The sequence below is a fragment of the Microcaecilia unicolor genome, unplaced genomic scaffold (assembly GCF_901765095.1).
Source record: "Microcaecilia unicolor unplaced genomic scaffold, aMicUni1.1, whole genome shotgun sequence".
Taxonomy (NCBI): domain Eukaryota; kingdom Metazoa; phylum Chordata; class Amphibia; order Gymnophiona; family Siphonopidae; genus Microcaecilia; species Microcaecilia unicolor.
The window spans coordinates 392,306-404,630 of NW_021963241.1; the positions used below are offsets into that span (position 1 = coordinate 392,306).

Sequence of the window (12,325 nt, forward strand, 5' to 3'; positions counted from 1 at the left end):
TCACCATTTCAGTCACTGTCCCTGATTGCCTATTATTATGCTTGTTGATTTTGTCCCTGAGTCCCATGCAGACTAGAGCAGGTATGAGAACACACAGGGGTCAATATTCAACCACACAGTGAATGTGTATGCAACCCCTCTGTTGATGTGGTCCAGGCAGAAGCCAAAACTATGCCCTGGATAGTTGGACAAGAGAGGTGCGCACTATTATTTATTGGTTGGGACCAGGGCTAGGATTAGGATTACCTAGGAGACTGGGCAAGCTTGACTTCAGACTTCACACAACACAATGATAGAGACCTCACCATTTCTTTTGCTGAAACTGGAACTTTTACTGTCCTTCAGTTGATGAAAACAAGTCAAAACAGATGGCCAACTATGTACAGTAGATGTACTCCACTCCTCCAGTAACTGGATCCAAAACAGCCCATGTTTCAGTGGTAAAACCACCTGCTTCAGAAGTCTCAATGCAACTATAGCAATAAAACACAAAATGTTTTAATCAGTATCAAATATCAAAAAGTAAATAATGTACGTTCATAAGAAAGAAAGATATAACAGATACAATGAAAAAAAATCATATAACGAAAACCAGTTACTGGTGCTTTGAATTAAGGACTCTTTGACTTCATCCCGTTGGGTGGTTGTGTCTTGTGGCATCCTCTACTCTTGCTTTGGACTCCAGAAATCTGGACATCTTATCACTAGACAAACTCCCCAATATTCAGCGCTATTTAACCAGTCAGAACAGCTGCTGACCGGTTAAATAGCGCTTAACTAGCTATCCACCAATATTCAGCGGGGGATAACCGGTTATACCCCGCTAAATATCCCTGGTTAGCAGCTAACGGATAGCCGGTTACATCAGCCGATATAATCAGCTATACACTGATTTTTAAACCGGGTTTCGCAGCCAAATGTGGTCACGTGAAAACCTGGTATATCCTTGACCAGTTTAAAGATACCTAGCTAAGTCTGCATATTGACGTAGCCAGTTATCTTTAAACCGGCCAAAGTAAGCCGGAGAGTCAATGCCAGGGGCAGACTGACCATGCGGGCAACCGGGCAGTGCTTGAGGGCCCAGAAGCTCTAGGGGGCCCATATGCTCTGCCCAGTTGCCTGCCGGTGCACATTATAGCCCCCCCACCACCACCACCAAGCCTCAATGGGCCCTCCCCGGTCCTACCTTGAAGAGCCTTGGTGGTCTAGTGGTCTCTGGGGGGGCAGGAAAGAATCCTACTCTTTCCTGCTGCTGCTGCTCAGCCTGGTAGGAAGTCTCGGCAGCCATTTTAAAAACATGATGACGCTGGGCACACTAGTGATAGTGGGCAGGAAAGAGTGGGTTCTTTCATGCACCCGAGGAAGCCACGAGACCGCCAGGACCCTTCATGGTAGGACTGAAGAGGACCCACTTTGGTTCAGGGGTCTGTAGTGTGTGCAAGAGGGGTGGCAACTGCAGCAGTGGGGGCAGACTGTAATGTGCAGGAAGGGGGCGGCGGGCAGTGGCCGGGGGGCCCCAATGATCTTTACTACCTGGGTGCCCCAACCACTGTCAGTCCGCCCCTACGGCCCGGAATTGAATATCCAGGTTTAGTGCTGACCACAGGAGTTAGCCGGTCTAACTCCCGCAGTCTGATTGTCAGCCCTAAGGTGTTTTCCAGCACCACACACACACAAAAGCATCCCTCTGTGATGTGACATAACCTGGACACTCACATTTGCACTGTGTGGCCTCCAAATGGCTATAGTGACAACATCTTATGATTATTCCAAAGACAGAAGATCATCCTATATAATAAAACGCACCTCCAACATTCTGAAGCCGAGAAAGTGAAGCCTTCAAGCCTTGAAGCATTCCTGCAACGTTCCGGAACTATGTGTCATCAATTGAGGAGATGGAGCCTTACAGAGCGCACAAATGCTTCAAGGCTTCACTTTCTCACACACACACACACTTGCTCTCTGCCTCTCACATACACTCTCTCGCACACTCTCTCTCACATACAGACTCACACACACTCTCTCATACACTCTCTCTCTCTTACACAAACACACACACACACTCTGTCTGTCTGTCTCTCACTCATTCTCTCTCACATACACACTCCAAGGAAAGGGGGGGCATGGAACACGCTGAGGAGGAGAGGGAGGTGGGCGTGGAACTCGGAGGGAAGGGGGGGCCAAGAACTCGGAGGGGAGGAGAGAGAGGGAGGGAGGGAGGGGGCCTGCACCTCGGACAGAAGGGGGGCCTGGAACTCAGAAGGGAGGAGAGGGAGGGAGGGAGGGAAGGAGGGGGTCATGGAACTCGGAGCCCCCCCACACACACACACTCACTCTCTCTCACATACACTCTCTCTCACACACACACACATACACTCTGTCTCTCACACACACTCTCTCTCTCTCTGACACAAACACACACACACTCTGTCTCTCTCTCACACACACTTTCTCTCTCACACACACACACTCTCTCTCTCTCTCTCTCTCTCTCTCTCTCTCTCTCTCTCTCTCTCTCTCTCAAACATACACACTCCGAGGAAAACCTTGCTAGCGCCCGTTTCATTTGTGTCAGAAACGGGCCTGTTTTACTAGTATTTAATATGCTGAAAGTATAATGGTGAGCCACAGTGTTTCTCTTCTTGTGTATGACAGTCTCTTATTATTATGATTACGTGTACTATTATTTTGTTTTTAAACATTCAGGGAGGACATCTGTGTATTTAGTCTTGTATTTTGGCAACATGCACATGCAGTCTGACATGATGAAGTGTTGGTATGCAGAGTGGCAGAACAGCTGCTGAGGGAAGGAAGGAGCAATTCTCTTAATTCTCAGTTAAAATGACCAGAACAAGGTGCCATGTAGGTTTCATTGTAAGGCTATCAGAAGAGTGGTTGAACTGGATCGTCTTTAAATGAATTGACGTTTGAATTCCTAGGACATGATATTCAGCACTAATTTATTTAGATTTTGCTCAAGCCTATTTCAGTAGTAGCTCAAGGTGAGTTACATTCAGGTACACTGGGTAGTTCCCTGTCCTGGGATGCACTGGGCAGGGCTTAACTTCCACATAAGGGACTCCCAGGACTGATGGTGGCAGCCCAGGCTGACAGGGTCAGTCTGGGCTGCCTGGCATGGATGGGGGAGGAGAGGAAGAGAGCCGTAATCCTAGCGCCTGCTCCGAGCTGGCATAGGGTTGAGGCGCTATTTCGCCTGTATGATCAGAGCACAGTGCTCTGATCATACAGGCAGAATACCAGCAAGCTCATTTAAATATAATTTAAATTAGCTCAGCGGTGTTCCCATCCGATCATCCCGTGCAGGCAGACGCAGGTGCTAGTCCAGCGCTAACGGCCTCTAGCACCCGTGTTTGTTTTTGATCATCAGGCCACCAGAGTCTTTTGTAAAATACATATTGTGTAAGGTCGTGCAGGAGTGCCTGTGTATTTGCTGACATTCACAGCGGAGCAGTCATTTTATAAAGATACACGTGGAGAAAATGACCAAAAAGAAGAGGCAATTTTGCCATTTTCATGCGTAGTCAGAACCATTTTACAAACCTATGGGGCTCATTTTCAAACCACTTACACTTAGAAAATTCCATAGGTAACTATCAGGCGCATTTTCGAAAGAGAAGGACGTCCATCTTTCGACATAAAACGGAAGATGGACGTCCTTCTCCCAGAGACGTCCAAATCGGTATAATTGAAACCCGATTTTGGACGTCTCCAACTGCAGTCCGTCGCAAGGATGTCCAAATTTCAACAGGATGTGGCGGAGGTGTAGCGAAGGCGGGACTTGGGCGTGCCTAACACTTGGACGTCTTTGACCTATAATCAAAAAAAAACCAAGGACATCACTGACGAACACTTGGACGTTTTCACCAAGACCTGTTTTTCTTACGAATAAGGCACACAAAGGTGCCCGAAATGACCAGATGACCACTGGAGAGAATTGGGGATGACCTCCCGTTACTCCCTCAGTGGTCACTAACCCCCTCCCACCCTCAGAGAACATCTTTAAAAATATGTCGTGTCAGCCTCTATGCCAGCTTCAGATGTCATACTCAGGTCCATGACAGCGCATGAAGGTCCCAGGAGCAGTTTTAGTGGGTACTGCAGTGCACTTCAGACAGGCGGACCCAGGCCCATACCCCCCCTACCTGTTACATTTGTGAAGGAAACAGCGAGCTCTCCAAAACTCACTACAAACCCATTGTACCCACATCTAGGTGCCCCCTTCACCCGTAAGGGCTATGGTAGTGTAGGACTTAACACTTGCTCTTCCAATGCAGCCGCCGGCGGTAGTCTCACCCCAAGCATGCGCCATTTCCAGAGGAAAAAGAAAATCCGCGGAAATGGCTTGTGTGGTGGTAACCCAGTAGTAATCGGGTATCGCCGCGTACTGCCCCGGTTACTGCTGGATTAGTGCTGGAGTCCTTATCACCACCTCAATGAATGGTGGTAAGGGTTCCCCGTCACATGGCCACGCGGTAAGAATTGTCTTACTGCGTGGCCATGTGGTCTGGGGGCTTTTTATCTACTGCGGTAAAAATGGCCCTGGTGTGCATCAGGGCCGGTCCTAGGGTCTCTGGTGCCCCCCTGCAGACTATCAGTTGCCCCTCCCCCCATCTAGCATCTTCTTTCTCTCTTCTCCCTCCCTCTTCTCCCACTCTGCTCCCTTTTTCAGCCCAGTGCCTTAAAAGGTGAAGAACAAGGTCTGTCTCCCTCCCTCCCTCCCTCCCTCCCTCCCTCCCTCCCTCCGAGTTCCAGAGTCTCCCTCCCTCCCAATTCCAGTGTCCTTCTCTCCGAATTTTAAAAGCCATCTTCTTACCTCGTAGGGGTTACGGTGGCAGCAGCACACATTGAAAAGCGTGCAGGCTCGGCGCTTCAGCCTTCCCTTCTCTGTCTCTCAGCTCTGGTTCCGCCCTTGCAGAAATAGGAAATGAGGGCGGGACCAGAGCTGAGAGACAGAGAAGGGAAGGCTGAAGCACCGAGCCCGCACGCTTTTCACTGCGTGCTGCTGCCGCCGTAACCCCGATGAGGTAAGAAGATGGCTTTTAAAATTCATACGGAGGGAGGGAGGGCCCTGGAACTCGGAGGGCGGGCAGGACGGATGGATGGACAGCCCTGGAACTCGGAGGGAGGGAGGGACTTTTAAAATTCTGGGCTGGAAGGGAACTTCCGGTGGAGGGGATGACCCCGCTCTGGGCGGGCAGCAGCGCAAAGGCAGGCGCCCCCCTGCGGTGCTTACCCCGCATACCGGGTTGGGTCGGCCCTGGCGCGCATGAAAAATGGCCCCTGCCGCTAGTACAGGGCCCTTTTTCCCGCAGCTTGGTGAAAGGACCCCTAAGACTGGCATGTGTAGCGCCCCCTAAGTTTCAGCGATGCTCTGTTTCTTGGCAATAGCGAAGCCTGTTCTTGGTCACAGTGGTCAGGGGTTGGATGGTTTTCTCTGGAACAAAGCACACGTCCACCCTTCGTACCACAGCCACTAAAATAACCAGTGGTGATACCAGAGTAAGCGTGACGCCACCTTGCAAGAGCCAAGCAATGGATCACAACTTGTTACAATAACAAAGGTTTGTTTTATTGCACGGTTGTTATTTTTTTTTAAGCAGCCTTGAAATGTTTCCAATAATTTGGCAAGATGCTGTATAAAGTGCTTCTCAAGTTTAAAAACACTAATTTAAATCACTGTTAAAGCAGTTAAACACTTTAAAAACACAGTTAAAACCCCACAGTTATGTCTTGCTATTTTTTTTTTCCTTTTGCAGAAACTGCTCCAGTCTATGACAGGTAAGTGTTATTCCTACGCTGCTTAATCCAGCTTTTTTCCCAAATTGTACTTTCTACTAAACCCTGTTTCTTTTCCCTCTCAGGTTCCCCAAATGTTTAGGTGAGTATTATAGTGTTCCTTACAATGCTTTCCAAAATAGCAGTCTTATTTGCACTTGCAACAGTACCAATTTTATTACGTGTAACTGTTCCCCCCCCCCCCCCCCCCCTTAAATTCAGGTGAGTATTGCTCAGCTTCAGATAAGTATTTTCCCTAGGCCTTTGCCTGGGTGTCCCTTTAAAAATGCAGGAATATTGGAAAAAAAACTTAAAATAAACTAGTTTGCACACTTAAAGAACGGAAAAGCAAAGCAACCGCCGGCTTCACCGCTCTCTTGCATTGGGCACCATGCAGCAGATGACTCTCCAGCCAGGAACTCCGGATGATGACACTCTCCAGGACAAGAACATCTACTAACCTCTCTTTAAAAAATCAATAAAGCAAAACCCTGCCTCCCTGGTGTGTGCTTCTAGATCCGTGCCTTCTTAGGCGGGGCAGGCCATGTATTTCTAACAACTTTTAAAATAAAAGCTAATCCAAATATCCCTATGCTAACTTTCCCAATATTAAGAGCCTATTACATAGGAGTCAGCTCTGTGGGTGCTGTGAGTGCTTGAGCACCCCCAATATTGAGCAAACTCCTTGACAGTATCCAGGGAGGAATAATTTCTATTGGGTTTAGCACCCCCAGTCATTTAAAACAATTGGCTGCTATGGGGGCTAAGATGCCCTCTCAGTCAACTTCACTTCCACTCAGGGCATGAACCCAAACATCAAGTGGCCCTCTTACTAAGCCGTGTAGGCGCCTACACACGCCTAATGCCCGCCAATTTGGAACTATCACCCGGCTACCGCATGGTCCGGGCGGTAATTTAATATTTTACATGCGCCCATTACGCTTGGCAGAACCTTTCTGGTCTGCGACACTAACCCGGCAGTAATAGGCATTGTACGCGCACTGACGGTTGCCGCCCGGTTAACATGTGAGATCTTGCCACTAAGTCAACGGGTGGCGGTAAGGTCTCAGGCCCAAAACGGACACGCGCCAATTTTCATTTGGCCGCACGTCCGTTTTCAGTCAAAAAAAGGCTTTTTTTTGCAGGTGCACTGAAAAATGGACCTGCTACTGAAGACACCAAACTGCTTCTTCACTGAGCCACACTGCAACTGACAGAGGTTCTAAGAGGAGGAGGAAAGCTTTTTTAGACATTTGGGGCCCATATATTCAGACACTGCATACCAGAGGTAGAAGTCTGGTACTGAACTCCCTTTGATTTTTTAAAGAATGGTACACTTCTGGAAGATACCTCAGGGTGGGTTAGGAGGGAAGGGGAAGGTAGACGGGATGGGTAAGATATAGGATGAAGGGAGTCTGTGAGATGGGGAAGGGATGACGACATTTAAAAACCGTGATGTGTCTCTCCTGCCCTGTGGGTGCTAACTTGTTGATAAATCGCAACTTTGGCATACGACGGAGGAAACATGGAGAGTAGTGAAGCACAGAAATCACATGTACTGACTACAGAATATTGACAGCATTCCATACTTTATTTTGAACTTGCTGAGCAATGCTATGGTTGCTGATTGATACAGTTCAAAGGTTCCTATAAAGCTTTCTTGACAATAATTCTGTGCAGATTTTTTTTTTTTTTTACATTGGATACAGTTAATAAACATATTAATGGGGGTGGGGGGGGGGGGTGGGGGGAGGGATGAGGAGAGATGGGGGGGGGGGAACAGAAAATGTTGATGATAGATGTTCAGATGTATTAGTACAGATTTGAAATGTTTACTACCAGAGTTATATGGATTGGCATGATATTGTATCATCTGTGCATTCATCAATAAAAACATTATTACACTTAAACCAGTTTTGTGATTTTAAACCCCTCAGCCTTCTGACAAAATCACTACAGCTCAATAAAATTAACAGGATTTACACTCCAGTGAACTCTTTTTCTAATTGAGACTTCTAACCAATGGTCCTTCAAAACTCAGCCCAAAAGAATTTACTTTTTTTTCTCTCTGTGAGCTTCAAACTCAACCAAATTAGTTAAATTTGGAGACATCCCATTAAACTCCACTAAGAGCTTGACTTTCAAGAGGAGCCCTCACTTTTTTTTAATCAATTTTTCCAGCTCTGGCTTTAATCTGAGCTTCCCAAGGAACAAACGTTTTTTCTGTAAAATAGAATTCTAGTTTTTTTTTTCTCCTCTCTCAGACCTGGTCCAAAGCTTCCAGACCCACATTGCCTTCAAACTTAGACACTTTTTTCCCAATTTTTCCCGTAAATCTAACCCAAACTCTGGCACAATAGCTTCACACTTCTCACTGCCTTCTCAGTCCAGCTCCAAATGCCAAAATGTCTTTCTTCTAGCTAGTGACTTCACTCCGTTCCAGACTCTGCACTCACCGGCACACAATTCCATTTTAGCACATTTCTTCTAAATACAAATTAAACTTTCTTCTGCACACTTTCACATATCCACACATATGCAGAGCTCTGCCATTTATTCCAGCATTCATCTGATAAACCCAATTAGGGCACTCCCTCCTTGGTGCTTTCATGACCTTAACATCTGGGCCCTCTGAGCCTGCTCCTGAGCCACCCCCTCTCTTCAGGCCTCTGAATCCCATGCACATGCATACACATATACTACTACTACTTAACATTTCTAAAGCGCTACTAGGGTTACGCAGCGCTGTACAATTTAACATAGAAGGACAGTCCCTGCTCAAAGAGCTTACAATCTAATAGATAAGTGAGACAAATATAGGACAATCAAGCCATTGTGACATCACTGATGAGGTTGGCTCTTAGGCATTGGTGGAATGAGGCATTATGACATCACAATCTCAGCTCTGGTTAAATCACTGCTATATGTAATACTACTACTACTACTTAACATTTCTAAAGCGCTACTAGGGTTACGCAGCGCTGTACAATTTAACATAGAAGGACAGTCCCTGCTCAACGAGCTTACAATCTAAAAGACGAGCTTTACAATCTATGACGCAATACCCAAGGGCTGGCACCCACAAGTGCCATGGCCCTACTTCAGCTGCTGCCCTGGCTCTCCCCCCATCTGGGGAACATCCTGACTCATCCTCCAGCAAAGCCCCGGGTCCCACAATGCACTGAGTGTTTCCCTTACCTACAAGGGAGCACTTCCAGGTTTGCGGGCACTCACAACTCTGCACCATGTCTGCTCCAGCACCCAAAACCCTCGGAGCTCAAGTGAGCCCTCCTAATTTATTATTTTTAACCCTCCTTACACATGGTAATGCTAGAGAGTCAATGGTGCTATTTTGATTTGGGCACAGCTGCTGGTGAAAGTTAAGATTATGGGGTGATGGATTAGGTCAGAGGAGAAGTGGGTTGACTTAGAAGGCCCTTTCTGGTTTGATGGGATGTTGATCAGAAAGGCCCTTATGCCTTGTGGTGTTCTGAAATGGTGGGTCTGGAAGCCTGTGCATCTGCGGGCCGGGCATGGGATGTGTTTGGGCACTGAGACCATTGCTTTCACCGGATATTACCAAACACACCTTCAGAGGACGCAGTGCATCGAGGTGGGGGAAGACAGGGCATAGGATATGTGACCTCTCCAAATATCAGTGGTTTCCATGCCCCTGAAAGTGATGGGAACTGTGTTGAGAAATCTGTTAGAGAGGCTCTAGAGTGAGGTGACAGCATTGAGTGGTGTGTTATACCTTGTCTAGTCCACTTGTGTTGGGCTTATCTGGGCCTAGGTAAGACTATGCGCTGGTCTTGATAGAACAAAGGGTCTGACAGGAGGAGTACAGAAAGGTAAGGGATGAAAGGTATGGAGGGACACCAAGACGATAAGCTTTAAAGGCCGGCAGGAGAATCTTATAGTGTATGCGGAATTGAATGGGCAGCCAATGGTGGTCTTTAAGAAGGGGTATAACTGTTGAACTTTCTAGCGTGGCAAAGAAGTCTAATGGCTGCATTTTGAAGTGATTGAAATCTTTTCAAAGAGTTTTGAGTGGAGCCTCCAAAGATAGCACTGCAATAATCTAATTTTGAGATCAGTAAGTAGAGAATGAGAGCGTGAAGAGTCACGATCAAAAAATTTGCAAACGCAGTGCAGTTGTCTGAGAAAGAAAAAATAGACTTAAGAATGGAGGTAATGTGGGGTTTGAAGGATAACTGAGAGTCACGTATTACACCAAGGTAACTGAAGGATTTGCCTGGGATGATGATGGGACCAAGAAATTGAAGCTCATGAGTGGGACGGGGGGGGGGGGGGGGACAACCTGTAATTCAACAGGTGACGGTCTTATCAGGATGGAGGACCATACGATTTCACTGTGAGCCAATGAGCTACAGTCTTCAAGCAAGGATGAATCGAGGTGATGCTTGGATATTCGTGAGTGGTGTAATATAACAGGAGAACGTTATCTGCATAAATATAAGTGGAAATACAGAAACTCTGAATAAGAGTGGCTAATGGGCTAAGGTAGAGGTTGAAATGTAGAGGAAAAGGATAGATCCCAGAGGAATACCAGAGCCAACTTTTCAAAATTATTGGGGGTGCTAAGCCCAGTGGAAATAACCCCTCCCTGGACACATACAAGGAATTTTCTCTCAATATTGGGGGTGCTCAAGCACCCACAGAGTTGGCTCCTATGAACCACAGTGCAGAGATTCAGAGTAAGCAGAGAAAACCTTGAAAGAGTATAACGATAAAAATTAAGAGAACCAATTTAGTACTGTGCTAGAAAGTCCTAGAGAAGCAAGATGAGATAGTAGAAGTGTGTGATCCGAGATTTTTTTATCAAGATGAAATTGGAACTCGCTTAGTACACTAGCAAAGTTGTTAAATCGCGGGAGGATTGTGAAAAATTACAAGAGTACCTTACGAGACTGGGAGACTGGGCGTCTAAATGGCAGATGACGTTTAATGTGGGCAAGTGCAAAGTGATGCATGTGGGAAAGAGGAACCCGAATTATAGCTACGTCATGCAAGGTTCCACGTTAGGAGTCACGGACCAAGAAAGGGATCTAGGTGTCGTTGCTGATGATACGTTGAAACCTTCTGCTCAGTGTGCTGCTGCGGCTAAGAAAGCAAATAGAATGTTAGGTATTATTAGGAAAGGAATGGAAAACAAAAATGAGGACGTTATAATCCCTTTATATCGCTCCATAGTGCGACCACACCTCGAATATTGTGTTCGATTCTGGTCGCCGTATCTCAAAAAAGATATAGTGGAATTAGAAAAGGTGCAGAGAAAGGAGACGAAAATGATAAAGGGGATGGGACGACTTCCTTATGAGGAAAGGCTAAAGCAGCTAGGGCTCTTCAGCTTGGAGAAAAGGCGGCTGAGGGGAGATATGATAGAGGTCTATAAAATAATGAGTGGAGTTGAACGGGTAGATGTGAAGCGTCTGTTTACGCTTTCCAAAAATAGTAGGACTAGGGGGCATGCGATGAAGCTACAATGTAGTAAATTTAAAACGAATCAGAGAAAAACTTTCTTCACTCAATGTGTAATTAAACTCTGGAATTCGTTGCCAGAGAATGTGGTACAGGCGGTTAGCTTAGCAGAGTTTAAAAAAAGGTTTGGCCGGCTTCCTAAAGGAAAAGTCCATAGACCAATATTAACTATGTCAAAACCTACAGGGACCTAGATCATGGGATCGTGTAACTTTATCATCTACACAGCACTTGACTATTAAATAATAAACATGGCTGACTTTACAAACAGCCACAAAATTCATTGCACATTACAGTCACATCCTGAAAACAGACCATATGGTGCTGTTGTGCAAGTCTGCCGAGTTGCTTGTTTTTGCCAATGGAAGTGAATGTTGTTTGATGCTGCAGCCTCTGCTTGGATTACAGCATCGGTGTATCAATACTTCCACATGTAAATATTGTTCATATATTTCTTAAATATTTTATTGCAGCCCTAAGACAGATGATCAGCAAAACTTGGCGGTTCTTTCTCTCTTCTGCACAGAGTTTAGAGCTCAGCTGAGCAAAGTATTAAGTATACATGCCAAAGAGATACATATTTATTAACGTAACTAAATTATTTTTTTATTTTGCAGCTTTCTCTGTGACTGTGGTCAACCAGAACTTTTTTCTACAGCTTGCCGGAGATCAGAAATTCTAATATATGAAAAGAAGAGATGAGCTGCCCATCAGAGGTGACAACGTCTCCCGTCTCCCGTGTGTAGCAATCAGTTCTTCGTTTTCCTATTCAAGCATCAAATGAAATGCAAATCTGAATTGTAAAAAAAATAAATAAATAGAGCCCTCAGGGATGACGCTACAGCGTTAGTCATGTTCCTGTTCAGCAAACTGCTGGATTTTCTTTTTTAACTGGTGTCAGTGCGGTGGAAACAGCCAAAGGTGTTACTCATGACAGGATTGTGCACGTACAACAACATTTCAGTTTGTTGTCTATTCTTTTACAGGTGTTTTTTTCTCTTTGTTCCTGTCACACATTTGTCTTAAT

At 46.0% G+C, this 12,325-nt stretch overlaps 1 long non-coding RNA gene across 1 annotated transcript; it reads left to right on the forward strand.

Annotated features, from left to right (window-relative positions):
• The first annotated feature begins 5,775 nt into the window (after nt 1-5,775).
• Nucleotides 5,776-11,986, forward strand: LOC115459101. Its single transcript, XR_003940205.1, has 3 exons — nt 5,776-5,799; nt 5,883-5,899; nt 11,916-11,986. It is a non-coding gene; the product is annotated as an uncharacterized LOC115459101 (long non-coding RNA).
• Nucleotides 11,987-12,325: the final 339 nt, after the last annotated feature.